Source organism: Mustela nivalis (assembly GCF_964662115.1).
Source record: "Mustela nivalis genome assembly, chromosome: 10".
NCBI lineage: Eukaryota > Metazoa > Chordata > Mammalia > Carnivora > Mustelidae > Mustela > Mustela nivalis.
In genome coordinates, this window is record NC_139029.1 from 42,645,913 (window position 1) to 42,670,267 (window position 24,355).

The 24,355-nt window shown below is 41.9% G+C and overlaps 2 long non-coding RNA genes across 2 annotated transcripts in view; both read left to right on the forward strand.

The window, feature by feature from the left end:
* LOC309842165 overlaps nt 1-24,355 on the forward strand; it is a 143,476-nt gene that overhangs the window by 75,587 nt on the left and 43,534 nt on the right. The window lies entirely within an intron of this gene.
* Nucleotides 1,407-7,055, forward strand: LOC309842992. Its single transcript, XR_014299899.1, has 2 exons — nt 1,407-1,668; nt 5,768-7,055. It is a non-coding gene; the product is annotated as an uncharacterized lncRNA (long non-coding RNA).

Consider the following 24,355-nt stretch of genomic DNA (forward strand, 5'->3'; position numbering starts at 1 on the left):
GGCTGAAGCATGACTGCTACAAATCCGCCGCTGGGACACTGTCACTAACAGCTGCTGGGAACCAGGAAATACCCCTGTGCTCCTCTGAGCTCCAGTGATTAAAATTAGTCCTAGGGTTTAACATCTGACAACATTAATTGACCTATGCCAGGAATTGACTGTTGTAGGCTCTTCTTGTTCTATGCCTTTTCCCACGTGATCTCCTTGGCCTTGGACTTGAAGTTCTGCTCCTCCTTTAAGATCCAGACCAGAAGCCATCTCCTCTTGGCAGACGGAGGGGCCCTTCCATGTTCTTGTTGAGTGTGAGAGCATCTGTATCGCTTGTATTTCCTTCAAACGAGGGTCTAGTACTAGGCCTGGTATGTAGGTATTCACACCCCCCCTCCACTGGGAAGTTCTCTTTCCTTTAAGGCAATCCCCCCTTTCACTTAATTAATCTGCAGGGCTCAGCCAACCATCACTTACTGCAGGACGCCTTTCTAAGCCCACAGATGGGATGGGACCACCCTCTACTGTGCTTCCATAACTCTCTGTACCTCCCTCATCCCAGCACTGCTCATCCTCAACTGTATGTTTAATGTCCACAACTGTGTGTTTAATGGTCTCTCCTTCCCTCTGGAGTGTCAATTTTGGGAAGACAGAAAACCTGCTTTTTTTTTTTTTTTTCCCTGCTGTATTCTCAGTAATCTCCCTCCAATCAGGACATGGGCTGTGCCCCATAAATACTGAATGAATGAATGCATGCATGGATGCATGAATGATAAAGCCTGGGGTCAGGTCCCAGGGCAGCCCCTTAGCTATGTGATCTCAGAAAAGTCAGTCTTGTACCTTGAACCACAGTTTCTCCATCGCTGAAGGGATCGATCAGCACCCCAATCCCTTCCAGCTCTAACGCTCTGCTGTCCCGTGACCTATTTTATCAGCTATCTATAGCTCACGTTCCGGCTCATCCAGCATGAATCATGCCGCAAGAACTTTAGGCTCTTACTCACTTGAAGAATTTTCACATTCTTCAGAGAACCTTTCACTCTTCAAATATTATCTTTCTGATGTGATCCTTGGCAGCTCCTGCAGGTCTGATCACTCCGTGGGCGCAGACGCCTTACCTACTCTCGGTTCCTGGCAGCCCTGGCCTGGTGCATTCCCGGCAGGGGCCCCAGAAGAAGGTAGGGTCCGCCAGTCCCGTGAGGGAGCGTGCTGTGATTCTCACGCAGCCTAAGAGGAGGGGGAGCTGTGACTCAGTACTTGGGAAACGTTGGCTTGCGGCTGAGTAAGAGCAGACTGAGCTTCTGTGGCTGGGAAAGTGGTGAGTCCAGTTAATGGGAATTGAAGTCAGAAGGCCAAGATCATTTCCTGCCATTGCCACTCCCACTTCCTAACTGTGTCCTCATTAACAGGTAATCTATCCTTTTCCGTCTGTAAAATGGCGACAGGAGCACACAGCCTAGCCACCGCCCAGCGTGGTTGGGATGTGCGGAGGGAACGCATTTCCACGGTCACTGGGTATCTACTACGTGATACACACTTTGCCTCTGTTACATAATCTAATTCTTGGGACAATGCCATGTGGTCACGAGGTGGAATGGTATTCTGCTCTCCAATCTGGATTCTATACAGCGACCTGAATCCCCTGATCTCTGTTCCACCCGGAACAGTTTTCTCCCTGAGGTGAGTAGATAATGGCTCGGTGGTCAAACACTTTTGTTTGCTCCATAGTCCCCCCATCAAGCAGGACTGTCCAGAGCATTTTCTAAAAGCAACAAACACCCCTGGGGACTCAGTAGAGCAAAGTAACCAAGATTGAAAGGGAAAGATTCTAGCCACCCAGAACTCCAGATCTTATGCTAGGCAGCCTGGAATCGGGCTCTGTGATGTTAGAATTGTTAAGGCAGCATCTCCCCAGACAGAATGTCCCAAGGCTGCCATGTTCAATGATCCCACTAAGGGAATTTTATTTCTCATCTCTGCACCTCTGGGTCCTGCTCATGTTTGGCAGGAAACTCAACTGCCACCTGGTTATTCTCAGGCTCCTTCTTGACCTTGATGAAGAGGCCAAAAGAGAGGTCTTCGTGCTTTCTCGGATGATTAATCCTGAAGACCAAGGGGGAAATAGGGTTTGTGCTAATAAAATTGAACAGGGAGGAGGATATCTAGAATTAAGAAATTTAGGGCACCTGGGTGCCTCAGTGGTTAAACGTCTGCCTTCAGCTCAGGTCATGATCTTAAGGTCTTGGGATCAAGCCCCACATCAGGCTCCCTGTTCAGATGAGAGCTGGCTACTCCCTCTATCTGTGCCTGCTGCTCTGCCTACTTGTGCTCTCTTTCTATCTTTCTGTCAAATAAATAAATAAAATCTTTAAATAAAAGAGAAATTCCTCTGTGGAAGCTTACTTTTTTTTTCTTTTTCTTTTTTAATGTTCAGGAATTAAAAAAAAAATGGACATGAAGTCTCCATACTGGTCAGATCATGGATGGCTCAAATCTATCAGGAGTAAAGACTGGGTGTCTGGTTTGGGTCATCTCATTTAGTCAAGATTTCTGAGCAGCTGAGATGCTGCCTGAGAGCAGAAGGAATATAATATTTAAGTCTCTATTTCTAACTACTCTTTCACGATGTGTTCCCCCTTCTTCCCTCATTCCCTTGTGTGACTTGTGTGCGGTGGCGGTGGCAGCCTTTATGGTGTTGTCCCAGTCCCAGTCCAAGAGACTTGGAATAGAACTAGAAGAGAAGTAAGCATCACCCAGAGAGGACTGCTTGCCCAGCAGGGCACTGAAATCTCTAAGTTGATTTCTTTATGCAGAGGCCACACACACTCCCATGAGTATAGAGCTTCTTGTTTTAGATTCCTGTTGTTGTGTCATGGTTGGTGTTTAAAGAGGAGACTGACTGTGCAGGACATTGTTATGTTTTCTGCCCAGTGTTGAGCATTTTTTGAACTCTAGTCTGGAGCCTTTCAGTCTTAAGAGTCTGGCTCCTTAAGGGTTCACAGATCAGATCCACTTAAAGAAGCAGTGTGAGGAAGCACAGCCTGCTCAGAAACATGGGGTGCCCAACTCTGCAGAAGCCACACTGTTTGGGTGACTACAGGGGGGTGGTTGCCACTTGTGTTCAGCGGAGCTGCGGGTGCTCCAGCAGATTTCTCCTGATGCCAGGCTTCCAGGGGTCGATCTGGAGCTCGAACTTGTCCTCTAGCTTCCCCGTATCTTCGAAATAAACTGCTCTGCTTCTTAATTGGCCAGAATCAACTTCTGATTCTTGTAGGAGGAAAGTCTGACAAGTAGAAATTGGAATAATAGCAGTAGCAATACTACTACTACTACTACTACTACTACTACTACTACAAGAAAACCTTTATTGAGTACCTGCTGTGTGCTAGACACCATATTATATGCTAAATATTCATGATTTCATTTCTTCCTTCCAATAATCCTGCAAGTTTGGTATAGTTTCACTTCTTGTTTTGTTTTTTCAGTAGAGAAGTTAGCTAAGGCTTATGGAAATTTCAAAATGTCTTTAAGGTCACAAATTAGGGATTTATATCCATGAAGCTTGAGAGGCAATAGAACATAAAGCAGATAAGACTTGTGTGCCTGAAGAGTCAAGACTACAAAATAATATCCTAAATTTCTATTATGGAGAATTTTAAAACATACAACAAGCAAAGAAAGAGAAATAATCTAACAAAACTCTGTGTACCCATTGGTCCAGTTTCAGCAAATCATCAATATTCAGGGTAGTATAATATGCTTGGTACTACTGGTTTAAATATATAGAAGGTATCTCTATTGAGTTTTCTTGAATGCTGTAAGGTTTAAGAGTGTGGAGTTGGAATTGGTTGTATACATAAAAGCAGATTTAATTATGTTACATTATATTTTCAAACACATAAAATTTAAAACTTACATGTCAAAATATTAAAAATTAAAAGGCAAACAATAAACTCTGAAATTTATCTGCCACTGCTGTGACATTAAAAAAGTATCTCTATTATATAAAAAGCTCATACATGGTGATAAGAAAATCAGCAAATATAGCAGAAAATGGGGTCAAGGGTGTGAACATATAGTTCCTAGAAAAAAATCCAACAATAGTTATCAAGCTTACTAGTAATCAAAACAACACAGATGGAAAAATGCTGTTTTTACCTATGAATTGAAAAAAGATTAAATATAGGTATTTGTTCACATTTGACTGAAGGCAGGGTGATTTAGTGGAACCCTACTGGAAATGAACTTGATAAAACATATTAGAGACTTAAAGGAGTTTGTATCCTTTGATCCAAAAATTCTGGCAAGAAAATCTTCTCCGAAAGAAATTAGGAGAGGTGCAGAAAAGATTTCTATGAAGAATTTTGTTATAGCATGAATTGTAAAAGCAAAAATATTGGGGAAAATTCCAAAGCCTAACAACAAAAGAATAATTGTGTAAGTTATGGTGTGTACACAGATGGAATATTATCAAACAATTTTCTGTGGAAAATGGTCATATACGTAAAGTATGATTTCATGTCCATATACTTTATCTTTCTGTCTTTACACACACACACACGCACACACACACAAACACACACACACAGGGGGAAAAAACAACATTGGGAGAAATACATCAATGTGTTCACAGTGTAGTTATCGGTGGGTTGTGAGATTGTGGATTTACAAATTTTATTCTTATATGTGATATAATGAGCACTGGGTGTTATACTCAACTAATGGATCACTGAACTTTATATAACATATATAACACTAATGATGTACTATCTCTTGGCTAATTGATTTTAAATAAGAAAGTAAAAATCTGAAAAAGATATTATTCTTTTTGTTCTTTCCTGTATTTTCTCCTTTTTTTTTCCACTTGAGAATCAGAAAAGAAACCTAAAAGAAAGTTGACTTACAATAATGTTATCCAGTGAAACTCTTCATAACTTTACTATTGTGAACCAGTGAGTAGTGTGTTTGTTTATTATCAACACTACTAATGATTGAGTTTTTACTGTCTGTAAGAATACTGATAATAGCAATTATTGAGTACTTACTATATGGAAGGCATTTAAAGATTTGGAATCTTAATATCAAGGGCTACCAGCCACATAGACTTATGGGATTCTCATCACTCCCATTATACAGATAAGACAACTGAGACTCAAAACAGGTAAGAGGTCTGCTTTAAGTCAGTTTTCACTGGTGAAGTCAGGGCTTGCAGTAGGTTTGTTTGACACCAGGGCACTGTCCTTCCCTGCTAGAAGTCCACTGGTGAGTACACTTCCCTCTTGAACAGCCTGAGCTATCTCACAGGACAGCCCCTCGAAAGTGAGCCTGCATTGGAAGGCAATGAGATCAGAGCCTGGGGCCGGCCTGGAGTTGAGTTCCTGACTGGTTCCAGTGCTGGAGTCCACTGGTTGTCAGAGGACTGATTTGAAGAGAGAATCCAATTTTCTCTGAGGTTGAGGAAAATAGGCTTTTCTTCCTATTTAGTTCACTAAAAACAGGGAGAAAGACTGCAAGAGTGCTGAGGTCCTCCCAGCTGACCTCTTGCAAAACAGAGCCTCAGTTACCCGTTTTCTCTGCCTTGCACGGCCGATTTAAACCCTGTGCGCGGACACCACATTTTCCTTCAGAAACAACGGTATCGTGGGTGCGTTACAATTCAGGCCTCTGGGTCTGGACGCCTTTTCTACCTCCTCCTATGACTGTTCACTTCTCTGTGATGCTCCTTGAGCTGTTCATAGTTAACTGGCACCAGGCAATCTTCTTCTCTTTATTATTTCAGTTCATAAAAGTGTTTGGCTGGATCACTTTGGTCTCCGGGACCTACTCACATCTTGCAGGGCTGAGGGAGGTCTTTCTACCTGCTGTTCTGTAGACTCCAGGAAGAAAGGGTCATGGCAACCTTGTCCTCATGTGTCTTTGTCGGCCCTGGTGCCCTGCACGAAGCAGGTGTACCGCGATCCTGGGCAAGCTGCAGCATGAACGAGTGACCATCGCGCGGGGCGCGCTGGCTGGAAGAAGTCACTTCTTCCAGACGCCTAGCTGACACACGGCTGCCCTGCTCTCTCTGGTCCGGAGTCTGTGCATCTGTACTACCAAGGGCTTGCACGAGGTGGTCTCAAGGGACCCCTCCAGTTTTGACATCTGTGCCTTCATCCCCATACTCCTTAAGCATGCTGCGGCTCAGGGAGGAAAGCCGAGCTTCTCAGCAGGGACACAGAAGGATCTGATGTCTTCTCCATGTGAGCCAAAGCCTGTGTCCCTTCCACAGGCTCACTCCACCCCCTCCAGTCCTCCATCTGGGCCTCTTTCGCGTGGCAGGCAGCAACATCTGTCTCAGGCACTCCGTGCCGGGATGACTCGTACCTCAAATATGTCCTCAGAAAGCCCTAGAAATGGGGAGCCTGCTGGGAGTTTATGTAACTCGATGAGTGGCCAGAAGAATGTACGCAAAGGGCTCTGATTCTGGGTTGGGTCAGCCTTCCGTGGCCACGCGGGGTCACTCGGCTGCTGCTTGCTGTGTGCAGACTGCGTGGGATGGAGAACCCCTTGGGGGAGGGGACAGGAGATGCCTCCTCTACTGCATGTTCTCTTTCGATGGCGACTGCCCTTTTTAACCTGAAAAGGGAGAGTTTGAGACAGCTAACCCAAGCATAAAGAGTCTGAAAAATAAATGGATCAGGATGAAGGGAAAATTGAGTTTTCTCCTGCTTGAACCCTTCTCCATCCTGCTCTCTGCCCTGGAGCGAGGACCTGTGTGGCCTGCATCTAGATCCTTGGTGGGTTGGGCTAATGGGGGGTCACTGTCAGGAGGTCGACAGAGGAGAGGAGGGTGACATGATGAGGTCACTCTGGCCAGGCTGTGTCCTTCCAGAGAGGAGATCATCCCTTCTCAAGATGACCTCGACAAGGCTCTCCCTTTTTTAGACACATGACTGTTCCATCCCTTGGGAGCCAGGGCTGATAAACTCCACTGGGACTAGTCCCTAGTCACCTTGTGCTTCTTCTACCTGCAGCCCATACCTCTGTAAGCATTCCATTGTAAATAAAGTCTTCTTGAATTACCCTAATTTGAGTGTTCCATCTGTTTCCTGTTAGGAACTCTGACCAATAGAGAAGGATTAAAAAAAATGAGAAGCAGGTTGAAATCTACTTATAAATAAAATGCAAACTGTAATGCCCTGTACATATGCATCCCTTCACCACCCACCCCCCGCCAAAAAAAGATGGATCAGTGTATCCATTGCACTTTGGACCCTGACCTTCCTGGTGACCACAGCAAGAAAACCACAGGAAAGGACCTCTGGTCTTATCTCTTCTTCCCGTCACAGCCTGGAAGACCTTCCTAACTAAAACATGTAGCAACTCTCTCATTACCTTGTATCATGGGTTGACTTGTGTGGCCCCAAAAGGTATGTTCAAGTCCTAACCCCTAGTATCTGTGAATATGACCTTATTTGGCAAGTGGGTCTTTGCAGTTACAATCATGTTAAAATGAGGTTGTACTGGAGTAAGGTGGGCCCTAATGCCATGACTGGTGCCCTTAGAAGAGGGTGATTTGAACACAGACACACACATAGGAAGGACACCAAGTGAAGGTGGAGGCACAGGTAGGGGTGAATCCTTCCCGAGAGAGGGTAATGGAGCTCATTCTCCCTCAGAGCCTCCTGCAGGGACCAACACTGCTGATACCTTGATTTCAGATTTTGAGCCTCCAGAGCCATGATAAAACAAGATCTCTGTTTTCTTCAGCCACCGAGTTCATGTTAATTTGTTGTGGCAGCCGTAGGAACACAAACACACCTTGATATGGCACCAAGGCACTTTATGGTCCAGCCCACCTCCCTTTTTAGCTTCACCTCCCTCCCCTGCTCAAGCTCTCCCTTGTAGCTCAGGTTCTCACCTGTGCCATGCTATTTCACATACCTAAGCCTTTGGCTATGTTATTACTGCTGCCTGGAATGCCTTTTCCTGGAATGAGAATGTGGCTAAGTCTTTTTGTCCCCTTACAGATTAAGTTCAGCATCACCTCCTCCAGGAGGCCTTCCTTGAATCTCCTGGTTGTGTTGGGTCCATGTCCTTCGGATGTCCACGTCATCCATAGTAGGTAGCTGCCACCTTGGTTTCCGTCCCTAGATGGTAACCTCCTCACGAGCAAGGTCCTGTTCACATCTGCATCTCCAAGGATGCAGTGCCTGGCAACAGTGCCTGGCACATAGTAGAGGTCCACTGATGTTTCTAGAATTGGATGGTTCCTTAGCATGGCATTTGTCCAATACCTGCTATAGGTCAGGCACTTTTCCAAGCCCCTCGTCTGCATGGCCTGTGTGGATGAGGGGACAGGCTTGAAGAGTGGAAAAGGTAATTTGAGGTCTCCACCTGGCTAGGCTCCAAACCCATTTGTTTAGCCTACCATCAGTCTAGATATAATAATGGTATTTTTAGATGTGAGTTGACTTTGAGTAAAGCAGATTGCTTTCATAATATGGTGGGCCTTGTGCAACCATTTGAAGGCTAGATGAGAAAAAATTGATGTCCCCTAAGGAAGAAGAAATACTGCTTCCAGAATGCCTTTAGACTCAGCTGCAACATCAAATCTTAGCTGAACTTCCAATGGTCAGCCCTGTAGATTTCAGATTTGTCAGCCTCTACAGTCATGGGGCCAAGGCTTAAGACAGATCTCTGGTACTTTTTCCACATATACTCTATTGGTTCAGTTCATCTGAAGATCCCTGAGTAATATAGAGGGGATATTTTCTGAGGTCATGTGCCTGCATAGTTGAACCGGGATTGACGTTAGGTCTGAGGTTCTTCCATTCCAATCTGCTGCCTCTTCATCCCGGACAGAGAGAGGGGGTCCTGGCTAGGGAGGATCTGAGTGCTGTTTTTTGCCCATAACAAATCTGTCTTGAGCAATCATCGTGGAGCTTTGCGTGAACTATGTTGATCAAATGAGTTGTGTATTTACTGAATCTCATTTTGCTTTTGCTCAGCAAACAGAAATGTTTATTCCTTTAAAAAACACAAATGCTAAGTGGGGTAATGTGAATGGAACACTCAGTCCTTTCAAGAGGCTGAGATTTTCGTTGGCAGAACATTAAAAATGAGAGATGTTGGTTTTAGGTCTTAAGAGTAATGCCATTTTTCATCTCTGTGTCATACTGTGTCTCTGCAGCCCAGCAAGAGTGGCACCACCCAAACAACCACTCCCCTGTGTATTACACTCTGTCTTCCAGAAAACTCCATCCCAGGAGTGGACCTGTGTGATGGTAAACCACCAAGAAAGGCAGGCAGGGGAACAGTCATTTACAAGAAAATTAACAATTCTTTTCTTTTCTTTTCTTTTTTAAAAGATTTTATTTTATTTATTTGAGAGAGAGAATAAGAAAGAGAAAGCATGAGAAGGGGTAGAGTCAAAGGGAAAAGCAGACTCCCTGCTGAGCGGGGAACCCAGTGCAGGACTCAATCCTGGGACTCCAGGATCATGACCTGAGCTGAAGGCAGTTGCTTAACCAACTGAGCCACCCAGGTGCCCGATAGTCCTTTCTTACCTTCAGCCTTACTAGCTCTTAGTCCCAAAATGGGGACTAAAAGTTACAAAAAGTCCATTTTGTAAATGAGTAAGTGGAGCCCAGAAGGGAGCAGTAGCTTGCTTTGACCAAGAAACATATTCAAGAGATATTTGTTAGCATTGACTGTTTGCCAGGTGCTGGGCTGAATGTGGAGGATTCCATGGGGGAACAGGAATGGCAGGCATCTGTCCTTGTCATGCTGAACCTGAACGAGGCAGCAAGTCTGAAGCAGATGAAAATCACACACATCCAAGTGGTATGACTCTGTTACTAATAGTGGAGCTGAGACTCAAACCTGCACAGAAGGCTTCAAATCCCAGAATCATTCTGTTCCTCTTCTCTTTCCTTTGGTGAAGTCTCTGTTTCATAATGCTCATTATTCTAGTACCTCCTTAGGCTATTGTCATGGAAAAATTCCCATTGAATCCAGCAGGTCTTAGTAAGATGATTTTCTTTTCTTTCTTTTTTTTTTTTTTTTAGGTCATAGAAGATTTTGAGAGGGTGAAGGGTTGCTAGCTCCAATTCTTACTAATCGTGCAACTTTGGACAAATCCCATGACCCCCCCCTCCAAATCTCATTGTTCTCATCCGTAATACAAAGTTGATAATGAGGTTCAGCTGAGACGCTGAGTGGGACTGTGCTCGTAAACATTAAGAAGTTCTCCAAATGCTGGAGATTATTAAAAAACAAACTATCATCTGCTTAATCTTCTCAATGAATAGCTGGGAATTATTCTAAATAGTATGTGAGTCAGAGCCAGGGTAAGGATTTTCTTTGTATAAAAGATGCAACAGAGGCTGTAAGCAAATTAATAACCAAATCAGAGTAGAAGAAATAAAAGTAAGGATTTGCAGTCTATATAAAACATAACTTCGTTTTCTAGTATTTCAAATCTCACTTAGCTATCGGGAGCATTTCCTTAAAATGTGTTAATTACAGTAGTGCTTCATTTACCGAGTAAGGGAAAAGAAAGCAAACATGAGGTATTTCTCCTACTAGGCTGAAAGCAGGGAACTCGGTATTTTAAATTCTCTCTAGAAACTTCTCTTTCCTCTTCTTTTAGATGAGGGAGTTGTTGTTTATAAACCTTTGCACCTGGACCACAGCTCCATTGTGAAAAATCTATCCTGTGTAGTTAGCGATGTATGCAAACGCCTAGAATCTTTCTTTTCTAGAATTGTTACGTTTTATTTCCTGAGTTGTTTGGCCATCCTTTTCCAACAGTCCACAATGTAGTCACTACCTTCAAAAAATTCAGCTAAACTGTGTCTTCTTCCTCTGCCCCCTGGGGTGTCCAGATCATAGTGCCTGGCTGAGAGTAACTGTTCAATAAATGATAGCTATTGTTAACATAGTAATAATACTATTGTTATTTTTACCACTATTATTATATCATCATCTATGTATTTTTGGGGTGAATATGTGGCAATTGGAATGTAAGTCAAAAAAGATCTGTGAATGGAAAACAAATTTAGAAAATTTGTGTCCTTTTAGGCTCTCATGTGACAGAGAGTTCTAATATGCTTAGCATTTAGGTTATACACAGAAGATTAGAAATAGCAGAAGCTTTCTATAATGAAAGGAAAACATGTGCCTATTTCTACCTGCCAGATACTAAAATTGATTTTACTAGCAGAGTGAGACTTAAGGCAGCATGTCATTAGCCTCTTTTATTTAAAAAAATAAAATAAATAAAATAGACACCTGGGTGACTCAGTTGGTTAAGCATCCAACTCTGGATTTTGTCTGAGGTCATGATCTCAGGGTTGTGGGATGGAGCCCCAAGGTGAGGTCTGTGCTCAGTGTGGAGTCTGCTTGAGGTTCTCTTTTTCTTCCCTCTGCTCCTTCCCCTACTCTCTCTTTCTCTCTTTCTCAAACAAATAAATAAAATCTTTAAAAAAATAAAAGAACCTTAAAAATTAAATTATTTACATAAAAACAATATCACCAATCTTACAGTGATAATAACATCCATTCTGTAGAGTTATCAATGGGCAAAGTGGCTGGTATTTGTACAACAGTGTCTGTTTTGCACACAGTCCCTTCACTACTTGCTGATGGTCAATTTCCTATGAACACTAAGTGATCCGTATTTGTACCCCAACTTGGCCAGTGAGCAAGGGCAGGTCTGGGAGCAAAGGGATGCCTCTCTGGCTACTCCATTAGTTAATGAGACAGCTGGGATCATAGCCCAGCTTCTCTTCCTTCTCTCTTCTCTGTTGCTCTTAAGTGTAATATTATGACCATCAACTATGGTAGAATATGGCTTTAAAGAGGGGATTTCCATCTTCCACAACCCGAGAATCTTTAATTTGCATGATACATTTTTGTTAACAGGCTTCTTCAGGGCCAAATGTTTCAGGCCCCGTGAGTAGGTGGGATGGTGAGTATGGAAGAAGGAAATAATGGCAGCTTCGTGACAGCCTGCAAAGTCCTGATATCCACGTGGTGCATGAGGGCATTCACAGGAGAAAGAAATTTTTTAAAAATCCAAATGGTTTTTATAATGTAGAATTTTAACAGAATAAATAAACATGGATAAGACTTATTTATGTCCCAAGGCTTAGTTATACAAAATTAAGTTATTTTGTTATTTTGTTTTTGGAACTAAAGACAAGGCCGCAGTCTGGTGGGCTGGGTAGATTTTTCTTTTGAAAAGAAAAATTGATTTCATCGTCAGTCATTCTGGAAATTGTTAATTCTGGGGCAGAGCATGAGTGAAATTTTGAACTGGGTCAGGAAGGTTTTGGATCCAGACTCTGAGTTGCTGATGGGAACAAGGATGGAGGGTACAGTACGCTGAAAAACGGCCCCTGAAGATAGCAGGTCCGAATTTCTGGAACCCAAGAATGTTATTTGGAAGAATTTTTGCTGCTGTGATTAAGTTAAAGCTGTTGAGATGGGGAGATTTTCCATGAACCCTACGTTCAAAAACACGTATCCTTTTAAGAGGCAGGCAGAGGGAGATCTGAGGATACATGAAAAAGGAGGAGGCCATGTGTTCAAGGGGTAGAGATTGGAGGGATGCAACCCTATGTCAAGGAATATGGATAGCCATGAGAAACGGGAAGAGGCAAGGAACACATTTTCCCCTAAAGCCCATGGAGGGAACATGGTCCTGCCTACAGCTTGAGTGTGGTTCAATGAGAATCACTGCAGATCTCTGGCTTCCAGAACTGTGGGAAATCCATTTCTTTGTTTTTAAAACCATCCAGTTTGCAGTAATTTGCTACAGCAGCCACAGGGAACTAGTACAGAGGCTTAGAGAATAGTCCATAACCTTTGTCAGGCAGAGTGCAGCAGTGTGAACCTCCAACTTTATTGGGGACAATAATGGTGGTTGCAACATGGGATGCAAGCAGTCCCAAGAGGTGAGCTGGTTCTGGAGAAGCTGATATCTATGGCACCATCAAGGGAGTGAAACTAAATCCCAGTGCCACTAGCAAGGGATAGAGGAACTCGGATTCCTCTGGGACCATGAGGAGAGCCAGCTCTTGAAGTGTGGGGCGTTGATGTCGGCTGTAGGTAGAGACAGAGAAACTGGCAGGGCAGAGACTTTGTGGAGATGTTTGCCCTGAAGGCAGAAGAATGTCTAACAGCAAGTGCAGGCCCATCCCTAACACATTCAGGGCCTGGAGCTTGGGTTGAAATGCAACCTGTATGCCAAATGTCTAAATATTTAAAACTTATCAGTCAACTCAATCAACTATTACACATTTTGGGAAAATTTAAAAAATGTTAAAATGTAGTTTTTAAATGTAGTCTGAAAACACACTTAAAATGTAGTTTTTATTTTGATATATTTATTTTTTAATTTAATTTAATTTAATTATTTCAGTGTTCCAAGATCATTGTTTATGCACTACACCCAGTGTTCCGTGTAATATGTGCCCTCCTTAGTACCCACCACCAGGCTCACCCAACCCCCCACATCCCTCCCCTCCAAAACCCTTAGTTTGTTTCTCAGAGTCCACAGTCTCTCATGGTTTGTCTCCCCCTCTGATTTTCCCCAGCTCACTTTTCCTTCCCTTCTCCTGATGTCCTCCATGTTATTCCTTATGCTCCATAAGTAAGTGAAATCATATGATAATTGACTCTCTCTGCTTGACTTATTTCACTAGCATAATCTCCTCTGGTCCCATCCATGTTGGTATAAAAGTCGGGTATTCATCCTTTCTGATGGAGGCATAATATTCCATTGTATATATGGACCATACCTTCTTTATACATTCGTCAGTTGAAGGACATCTTGGCTCTTTACACAATTTGGTGATTGTGGCTCTTGTTGCTCCTAGAGGAGAATATAGGTAGTAATCTCTCCAACATCAGCTGCAACAACTTCTTTCAACACATGTCTCCAAAGGCAAAGGAAACAAAAATGAAAATGAGCTTTGGAACTTCATCAAGATTGAAAGCTTCTGCACAGCAAAGGAAACAGTCAACAAAACAAAGAGGCAACCCATGGAATGCGAGAAGATATTCGCAAATGACATTACAGGCAAAGGGCTGACATCCAAGATCTATAAAGAATTCCTCAAACTCAACACTCAAAAAACAGATAATCTGTCAAAAAATGGGCAGAAGACATGAACAGACACTTCTCCAAAGAAGACATACAAATGGCTAATAGACACATGGAAAAATGTTCATCATCATTAGCCATCAGGGAGATTCAAATCAAAACCACATTGAGATACCACCTTACACCAGTTAGAATGGCCAAAATTAACAAGACAGTAAACAACAAGTGTTGGAAAGGATGTGGAGAAAGGAGAACCCTCTTACACTGTGGTGGGAATGCAAGTTGGTGCAGCCACTTTGGAAAACAGTGTGGAGATTCCTTAAGAAATTAAAAATAGAGATAACCCTAAAATGTAGTTTTTAAATGAGTGAAAGTTGACAGAGCATAAAAGATGACTGAATTTTATTATTAGTGAGTATATCTGAGGGTTCTGTTGGTGAACTAATGCTTGGATGAGTGAAAAAACTAAGTCATACATAGTTCATAATTTTTATATCATTATTCTATTAAATTAATTTTTCTTATCTCCATTTCTGTAAAGTTAGCAGTTAGCAGTTATGTTGTTATGTCTTTTTTTGAGAATTGGCTCCTTTATCATTATACAATGCCCTTCTTTATCTGTGTTGATTCTCCTTGCTTTGAAGTTTGCTCTGTCTGAAATTAACATAGCTACTTGTGCTTTCTTTTAATAACATGGTATAAATATGGACAAAATAATGAAAAAGATGTTGGAGAAGGAAAACAAATAGATGAGACCAATGATCATTTTGTTTTCTGTGAAGGTACTTTTTGGGCTGTGAAATAGGGATGAACATGCCAGGCAGGCATGTTCACTGAATTGAGGAGTCTCACTGAATTGAGGAGTCAGAGATCAGAGTTCAGGGAGTTGTATTTTGCTGGAATTTGCAGAACAGAGCACCAAAAAGGGGGGAAATACACAGAGAAAAGCTTCACATATCTGTATAGGGTTCGTCTTGGGTCTGCTTCTGAATATCAAGCTGCACATGCATAGAGGAAAACTCTATGAAGCCAAGAAAAGGAGGACTAGAGAAATTATAAGTAGGACAATTTCCAAAGCTGGTAGTGCTCAGATATCTGTAACCAGAGTAGAGAGATATCAGTGAAAACCCAGGATATTCAGTAAACACCATAAGGTTCATCCCTTATTAGAAATTCTTAACTAGCCCTAAATTAAAGGTGACTCTCTTAAGCTTGAAAGCATTCTTGAAAGGATTCACAAGTAACTTAGGTGTCTGCCAGAATAAAGTCTAACACTCTTTAGAAGAAGACAACAAAATCCAGCTCACAACAATGCCCAGGATCCAATTAGACATGTTAAGAATCAGGAAACTGAATTGAAAAAAAGAGAAAAAGCCAATAGAAACATATCCAGAGGGGTGCCTAAGTGGCTCAGATGGTAAAGCGTCTGCCTTTGGTTTGGGTCATGCCGTCATGGTTCTGGGATCGAGTCCTGCATAAGGCTCCCCAGTCAGGGAGAGTCTGCTTCTCCCTCTCCCTTTTCCTGCCACTCCCACTGCTTGTGCTTCTCTCTCTTTCTCTCAAATGAGTAAATAAAATCTTTAAAGAAAATACCCAGAAATACTGACGTAAAAGATATGAAAAAAAAGCCCATGAAATAGAACTTTTATAGATAAATAGAACTTTTATAGATATAGATAATATAATTTTAAATTAAAAAATATCATATCCTATTGGGATTAACACAGAGTAGACATTACAGAAGATAACATTCTTTCTTTCTTCTTCTTCTTCTTTTTTTTTTTTTAACAGAAGATAACGTTCTGAAAGTAGTCAACTGTCTGCATTGGTTTACTTGGGCCCCTGTAACAAAATACCACAAACTGTGCAGCTTCAATGATGAAAGTTTATTTTGTCACAGTTCTGGAGGCTAAAGTCCAAGGTCCCTTCAGGCTTGGTTTCAAGTGAGACCTCCTCTCCTGGCTTGTAGATGGCTGTTTTCTCATTGTGTCCTCACATGCCTTCTTCTCTGTGTTCCCACGAATATCTCTGGGGTTTCTTCCTCTTCTTACAAGAACACCAGTCTCATTGGACTAGGGCTTCACCTTAGGATGTCATTTAACCTTCATTACCCCCTTGAAGAGGGGTAATGTCACTTGGGGGTTAGGATTTCACCATATAAATTTCAAGGGGACAAATTCAGTCTATAACACTATCCAAACTAAGGTAAAGAGAGAAAAAAATATTTAAAGGGGAACACAGAACCTCAGTGACCCCCAAGATAAAACAAACAGGCTATGATTACCAGTATAATAGAAGTCCCAGAAAAGGGATATGGAAAGAACACAAAGGATATTTGAAGAAATAATGCCTGAAAAGTGTTCCAGATAGGATTAAAAATATATAAGCTCATAGATTCAAGAAACTCAATGGACTCCAAGCAGGACACATGCACACTCCACTAAGACATTATTATTTTTTTTAAGATTTTATTTATTTATTTGGCAGATGGAGATTGCAAGCAGGCAGAGAGGCAGGCAGAGAGGGGGAAGCAGGCTCCCTGCTGAGCAGAGAGCCTAATGCAGGGCTCGATCCCAGGACCCTGAGATCATGACCTGAGCTGAAGGCAGAGGCTTAACCCACTGAACCACCCAGATGTGCCTCAACTAAGACATTATAATTGAATTTGCTAAAATCCAGTGATCCAGAGATAAAGAGAAAATCTTAAAAACAGAAAAAGAAAAAAAAAAGACATTTTGTAAGGAGAGTAATAACTCTTATGGGTTACATGAATTGTTTAAAATTAGTTTTATTAGACTTAAGAAGTTTAAGGAGCTAGAGTCTCAAAGTATCATGCTTCAAATAAATATTAATTTAAAGGAAAAAATAGAAACCTTATGGTAGAGAAACATGGAAGACCCCACCTCAGCCAAGAAATAAAGGTTCACATCTCTTATAAGGCATATTGACATCATGTACTCCCTGGGAGGATGTACCAAGAAGGGCACCTCACTTCTGAGGTATTCTTACCTTAGGGCATAACTTTAATTTATTCATGAAACAACTTACACAAACTGGAACTGAGGGCATTTCTATAAAATAATGGGCTAGTACTTTCTAAGGTCTCAAGGTCATCTGTCTTAACCAGCTCAGACTGCTATAATAAATTACCATAGATCAGGTGGCTGAAACAACAAACATTCAACCCTTACTATTCTGGAGACTGGGGAAGTCCAAGATCACTGTCCCAGCAGATCTGATGTCTGGTGAAAACCTGCTTCCTGGTTTGCAAAAGATGGTCTTCTCTGTGTATCCTTGCATGGGGGGAGAGAAAGGAAACCAGCTCTCTGGTGTGTGGACACTAATCTCATCACAAGGATCCCACCCTCTACCACCTAATTACCTTCCAGAAGACCCACCTCATAGTTCATCCCATTGGGCGTTAGGGTTTCAACACAGGGATTTTGGGGGTAGACAAACATCACAATCGTAACATCATGATTCATGAAAGGCAAGGAGGGCTGAGGATCTGTGACAGATCAGAAAAGACTAAGGAGGCATGGCAGTTAAATGGGACTTGGCAGCCAAGAGTAGATTTTGGTATGTAAAAAGGACATTAGTGAATAATACCAGTGAGTCCAAGTAAGATCTGCAGTCTAACTGATACTAACAGCATTATTTTTAAAAAGTTTTTGATAATTGTGCCATGGTTGTGTGAGATATTAATCTTAGGAGATGCTGGGGGAAGGATCCATGGGAACTTTCTGGACTATATTTTGCGATTGTTCGGTAAGTCTAAAATTATCTCAAAATAAAAAGTTAAAAATAATTGTCCCCATGGAGCAAAACATCTCAATGCCCAGATGGCTTCCTTGGTGAATTGTACCAAACATTTAAGAAGGAAATAATACAAATTTTACATAAATTCTTTTTAGAGGAAGAGGGAATACTTTCCAACCCATTTTATGAGCCTAATACTAAACCAGTAATAGCTATTACAAGAAAAGAAAATTTAAGATTAGTTTTCCTCTAAAATATAGATACAAAAAAATTGGCAAATCATGTCCAACAATATTTTGTGTTTATTACAGGAACACAAGTTTAGTTTAACATCTGAAATTCAGTTAATGGAATACATGACATTAACAGAATAAAGGAGAAAACAAAACGATCATCTCAGTAGACACAGAGAAAGCATTTGACAATATTGAACACTGATTCATGATACAATTCCTTTGTAAACTAGAAATATAAGGAACTTTCCTAAACTGATAGAGGTCATTTAAATAAAACCTACAACTGACCTCATGCTTGATGTTGAGAATGAATACTTCCCCCCACCCCCCAGTCAACTGTGTCTATTCTTATCAATTGTATTCAATATTGTAGTAGAGGTTCTGGACAGTCAATAAAGCAAGATGGAAAAAGCTATTTATATGGGAAAGGAAGAAACAAAACTGTCTTTATTTGCAGATGACATAATCATATATGTAGAAATCTCTAAGAAAACTACCAAAAAGCTACCAGAACTAAATGAATTTAGCAAGGTCATTTGATACAAGTTCAATATGCCCAAATCAATTATACTTCCATATAGAGTAAAAACAATTAGAAAATGAAATTCTAGGGACGTCCGGGTGGCTCAGTGGGTTGAGCCTCTGCCTTCAGCTCAGGTCATGATCTCAGGGTCCTGGGATTGAGCCCTACATCAGGCTCTCTGCTCAGCAGGGAGCCTGCATCCCCCTCTCTCTCTGCCTGCCTCTCTGCATGCTGTGATCTCTATCTCTCTGTCAAATAAATGAATAAAATCTTAAAAAAATGAAATTCTAAAACATAATATAATTTAGAATAGTATCAAAAACATGAAATAGGGTAAGTTTTTCAAGATGTGTGAAAACTATAAAAAACTGGTGAAAGAAATTAAGTAAGATCTAAATTAGTAATGGTATATACCATACTCAAGAATCAGAAACTTGGTCACCTGAGTGGCTCAGAGGGTTAAGCCACTGCCTTCAGCTCAGGTCATGATCTCAGGGTCCTGGGATGAAGTCCCGCATCGGGTTCTCTGCTCAGCAGGGAGCCTGCTTCCCTCTCTTTCTCTCTGCCTGTCTGCCTACTTGTGATCTCTCTCTGTCAAATAAATAAGTAAAATCTTTCAAAAAAAATCAGAAACTCAATATTTTTAAGGTGTTGATTTTCTCCCAAATTGAACTATAGATGCAACAAAATTCCAGTAAAAATTCCAGAAGCCTTTTTGTAGAAATTGACAAGATGATACTAAAATTTAGGAAATGCAAAGGACATAAAATAGCCAACGCAGTTTTGAAAAAGAACGAATTGAAGGAGTTACATAACCGTATATCAAGATTTATTGTAAAACTACAATAATCCAAACAGGGTGGTATTGGTGTAAAGATAGACATATGGATTAATGAAATATAGTAAAGGCCAGAAAGAGACCTAGAGGTAAAGTGTTGATTGCTTTTTGACCAAGGTGCCAAGATAACCCAATGGAGGAAAAATAGTGTATACAACAAATGGTGCTAGAACCAGACATCCATTTGGAAAAATAAGAACCATGACTCTTACCTCATATCACATACAAAAACTTGTTAGCAACTGACCATAGATGTAAATGTGAAAACTAAACCTTTAAAAAAAAAAACAACCCCAAAATGTTGATCTTGAGAATAAGACCAATTTCTTAGGACACAAAATCATAAATCATAGAAAAATGTAATTGATACATTTTGCTTCATCAAAGGTAAATATTTCTATTCTTTAAAGTAAAATATTAGGAAAATGAAAACTGAAGTCACGGGCTAGAAGAAACTCTTTATAATAGTTATATTAATAAAGACTAGTACCAAAAATATATAGAGAACTTGTGCAATCAACAATAAGATGAAAAACAGGCAAAAGATTTGAACAGACACTGCACTAATGAAAATAAATGAATGGCCAATAACCACATGAAAATTGATTCAACATCATTAATCAGTAGAAAGTTAGAAATTAAGATTATAATATGATTCCACTGTACACTCACTGGAAGGCTACAATGAAAAAGAGTGACCATATTAGGAGTGGGGGAAATAAGGTGTAATTGGAAGTCTTATAGACTGCCTGTGGGAATGTAAACTGGTACAGCTTGACAATTTCCTAAAAGTCAATCATACACTAACCATGCAACCCAGCTATTCTACTCTTAGACATTTATCTGTGAGGAATGAACACATACATACATATGAACAAAGTGTTCACAGTATTGTTATTTACAATAGTATCAGACTGGAAACCATCCAAATGTTTATTGGCAGGTGAATGGATAAGCAAATTATAGTATATCCATGTGTTGGAATACTAGTAAGCTGTAAAAAAAACCCCATATTATTGATATGTGCAGCAAAATGGATAAATCTCAGAAGCCGAGTTAAGGAAGAAATGTAGAGTGAAAGAAGCCAAGTACCAAATGTGTATCGACAGGTGCCTGTTCACACCGATGTTCTGGGGAGCTACAAGGCTTAGACTAGAAGCCAGGTGCCCAGACGCCCTGCACAGTATGCTTTCTCCTGTCCCATGGAGTCAATCAAGGGTGGAATAAACTATTTCCTCAGAGGAGATTTTTATGATCCGTCCAGACTCTTCCCAGGGTTGGCGTGTCCTTAGTGGTCTAGAAGGCATCGAGTCCCTGATGAGCCCTTAAAGTTTTGGAGACCATTGCTAAAACTGGAGGTCTCACACTCATATGTGCTCTTGGCTAACATAGAGTTTTTCCATTGTTTACAGAGTATGTGATGAGAAAACAGCGACATCAAGTTGGAGTTTGGTGCTCTCCCCTCTCATCCATCTGTGGGTCTCTTCCTCTCCATCTGCATTCCACATTCATTAGAAACATTGATCAGACCTGCTGGGAATTGGTTGTCACAGCATAGCAGCTCAGGGACATGGTTGGCCTTTGTCTGTCCATCTTTAATCTGTGCCTTTGCTTTCCTGTTTGTCCTGTGTGTACTCAGGTTTATCTTTTTCGGTGTGTGTGTGTGTGTGTGTGTGTGTGTGTGAATGTCTCTTCTCTTGCTTTTCTTCTTTCCCACTCTTCCTCCGTCTCTCCCTTCTTTCCTCTCTTCCTTTCTTTCTCCCTCTTTGTCTCTTCCTCTTCACCTCTTTCTCCGTTTTTGTCTTCCCTCAGATCTCACTGGATCTGTTTTCTTTTTCTTGTCTCTTTGATTGTCCTTCTGTCTCTCCCTGCTTCTCTGTGTTATCATGTCTTCTCCCTCATTGTCCTCCGACTCTCTTTAGAGAATGTGCATTTGTGCACAAAGCGGGAGCTGCCAAGGCTTCTTGAATTTCTGCTCTTCACCCAAGTTTGTGGAGAACCCTGAGGCCACCCTATTTGTTAAGTAGATTGTACAAGATTTTCCTCTTTCGATTGTTTATGTAAATGCATTTTGGTCCCCCTGGAAAGGAGATCTCATTGGACTTGTGCTTTGGACAGAGGCTACACACATACACATGCACGCGCACATGCGCACGCACACACACACACACACCTATTTTTTTTTTTCCCCAGATTGTAAGGAGACTTGCCTTAGTTTTAAATACAAGTGAAATGGTCTCTTTGAGGTAGACATTCTAAAGCAATTCTGAAGAAGGTTGGAACCTATAAAACTTAAGTATGCTTTTATATTTCTCATGGTGGAAGCCAGATTGATAAAATACTCATTGAGCACCTCTTGTATACAAGGGGTCAGAAAAATAGATGTAAACTACAGTCCTTCAGGGACACGCAGGCTACTAGAGCAAGATTCAGGTAATAGTACGCATTGTTTACTTGTCTGAGTGTTCCAATAAGGAAAGTAAAACAAGCTATGAGAAGAAGTCCTTAAGCCTGGAGTAATCAAGGAGGGCTTCAGGGAGACAGTGATATTTGATCTGGGCCTTGAAATACATACAAAAGTTTTCCAGAAAGACAAGGATTAAAGACATTCTCTGTGAAGAGATGGTATGGAAGGATAAAGCAGTTTGGGATACTAAGAACCTAGTGTGCTAGAGGATGTGGATGGAAGATTATATTGGGTCCCTACTCTTTGAAAGTGAGGGTGAGGAATTTGGTCTTTTCCCTGATGACCATGTGGGGTCGTGGAATATTTCCACAAGAGTACAGCGGAGTCTGCGTAGGTGAGAGAAGGGAGGTGTTCAGACCAGAGGGAGGAGATTGAGGCAGTGCTCCAGGGGAGAGAGGAGGGAGCTCTAGCAGTATTTCTCCTCCTCACATCGTGTGTTTCCTTGAAATGTGGTTCCATCTGACCTCTGCTTATGGGAGGGTTTGTATTCATTAGAAAACCATCAACAAACCTCTATAGGGTAGTCGGCCTTAGGGACATGGAGATGAAAATGACACGGTTGTGCTGGAGTCTCAAGGAGCTTAAAATTGAAAAGCAATATGACCAAATTGATAGGGGATTTCTGTGTGACCCTTTAGGTACCAGGACAGAGGAAATAGAAAGGGGACATGGGGGCCTGGAGGAGGAACTTCACACAGCACGGGAGGGGCCAGTGTAGGTGGGCTTTCTGGAAAAAGGGAAACCTGGTACCTGGGTGGCTCAGAGGGTTAAGCCTCTGCCTTCAGCTCAGGTCATCATCTCAAGGTCCCAGGATTGAGCCCCGAATTGGGCTCTCTGGTCAGCAGGGAACGTACTTCCCACCTCCCCCCACACCTGCCTCTCTCCCTACTGGTGATCTCTTTCTGTGTCAAATAGATAAATAAACTCTTAAAAAAAAGAAAGAAAGAAAAAGGGAAACCTGCATTGAGCTTAGAAGATAGGCCAGAATTATCTAGAGCTGTATCTATTAAAGTGTGGTCCCTCGTCTAGTAGCAACACCCCTGTCTGGGATATTGTGAGAAATGCCAATTCTTGGAGCCCACCCCTGAATCCAAACTCAGGGTCTGGGACCCAGCAGTCTGTGTTTTAACCAGTCCTTCGACGTATGCACAAGTTTGAAAGCCAAGGGAGGGAGCGATGTAGGCAAGGGAGGGAGCGAGTTGTCCCAGGCCCTGGGAGCAGGTGTGCAAAGGCGTGGAGGTAGTAGATGGTCAGGTAGGAATGTGGTTCGGAGACTGGAGCATAGACTCACTGTGCAGACATGCTATAGAGGAGCCTAGAAGTCTTGCTGGGACGGACAATGGAGGACCATAAATATTGGGTGAAGGGATGTGGACCTTATTCTGCAGGGAATGTGAAGCCACAGAAGGGCTTTATAGAGGAGATGGGCCTGGTCAGGGTTCTCTCTAGAAGCAGGTCTGAGGGGGGTGCGTGTGTAAAGCAGGGACTTAGTATTTGTTGTATGGACCCAGGAAGAACTAGAACAGTTACCTCCATCTGATGACCACACTGCAGATCAAGGAGGGCAAAAAAACAAAAACAAAAACAAAAACCCAAAAAACAAAACAAAAAACAAAACCCCAAATCCAAAACCAATAAACACCTTAACTCTTGAGCCAGCTCCAACCCACTGGTAGCAGCTTCCTGAGTGCTGTGTTGAGAAGGATCCTGAAGTCTGGAATTCAGAAGAAATGAGGTTTGTGGCTAAGCAGCCAAGTCTGGAGCAGACAGGAATAGTGGGGAGGTGAGGATTGTGGGGGGGCTCATGTGCTACATTTTAAATCCAACTTGCTCTCGCCAGATCATCAAGAAGACGAAAACAAAAACACATGTTTTCCAGTACTCATTTGTTCTCAGGAAACCCAGCCTTGCTCCTAGTCAATACCAGCAAGAATCAAGTCTAAATTATGTGGAAACGAGTCATTGAGGGCCATGGAGTCCTCTCCTCTGCACACCCCCGCTGTGTAAAAGCCTCCGATGTCTTGACACAATGGCTGAGATTCTATCATTCTGCTTTTCTTTAGGGCAGGACAGGGACCGTCCCTCTAGAACCAAAGATGCCACGAGAGAAGATTCAACTCATTGCTTCACATACCATTCACCCTAAGAGGTCAGTCAGTTACCTGCAGCGGGCCACGCCCAGCTCTTAGGAGGGGAGGAGTCACACGGTTCAGCTGGACAATACAATATTAAAGAAAACTTGTCTATCTGAGTGGCCTCCCATTGCACAGGATGCTGAGTGGGAGCCAACTGGAGGCCTGGAGCACAGCCCAAAGAGCCCCCCTCTGGTGTAAAATGGACTTGAAGACTTGCATTTCATCTTCCAAATTTATGCAATCTTAAAATTCCACTCCATAATATGCAACATCTGGGTTTGTTTTAATGTAGATATTCTTGACATCAAGTAGTATTT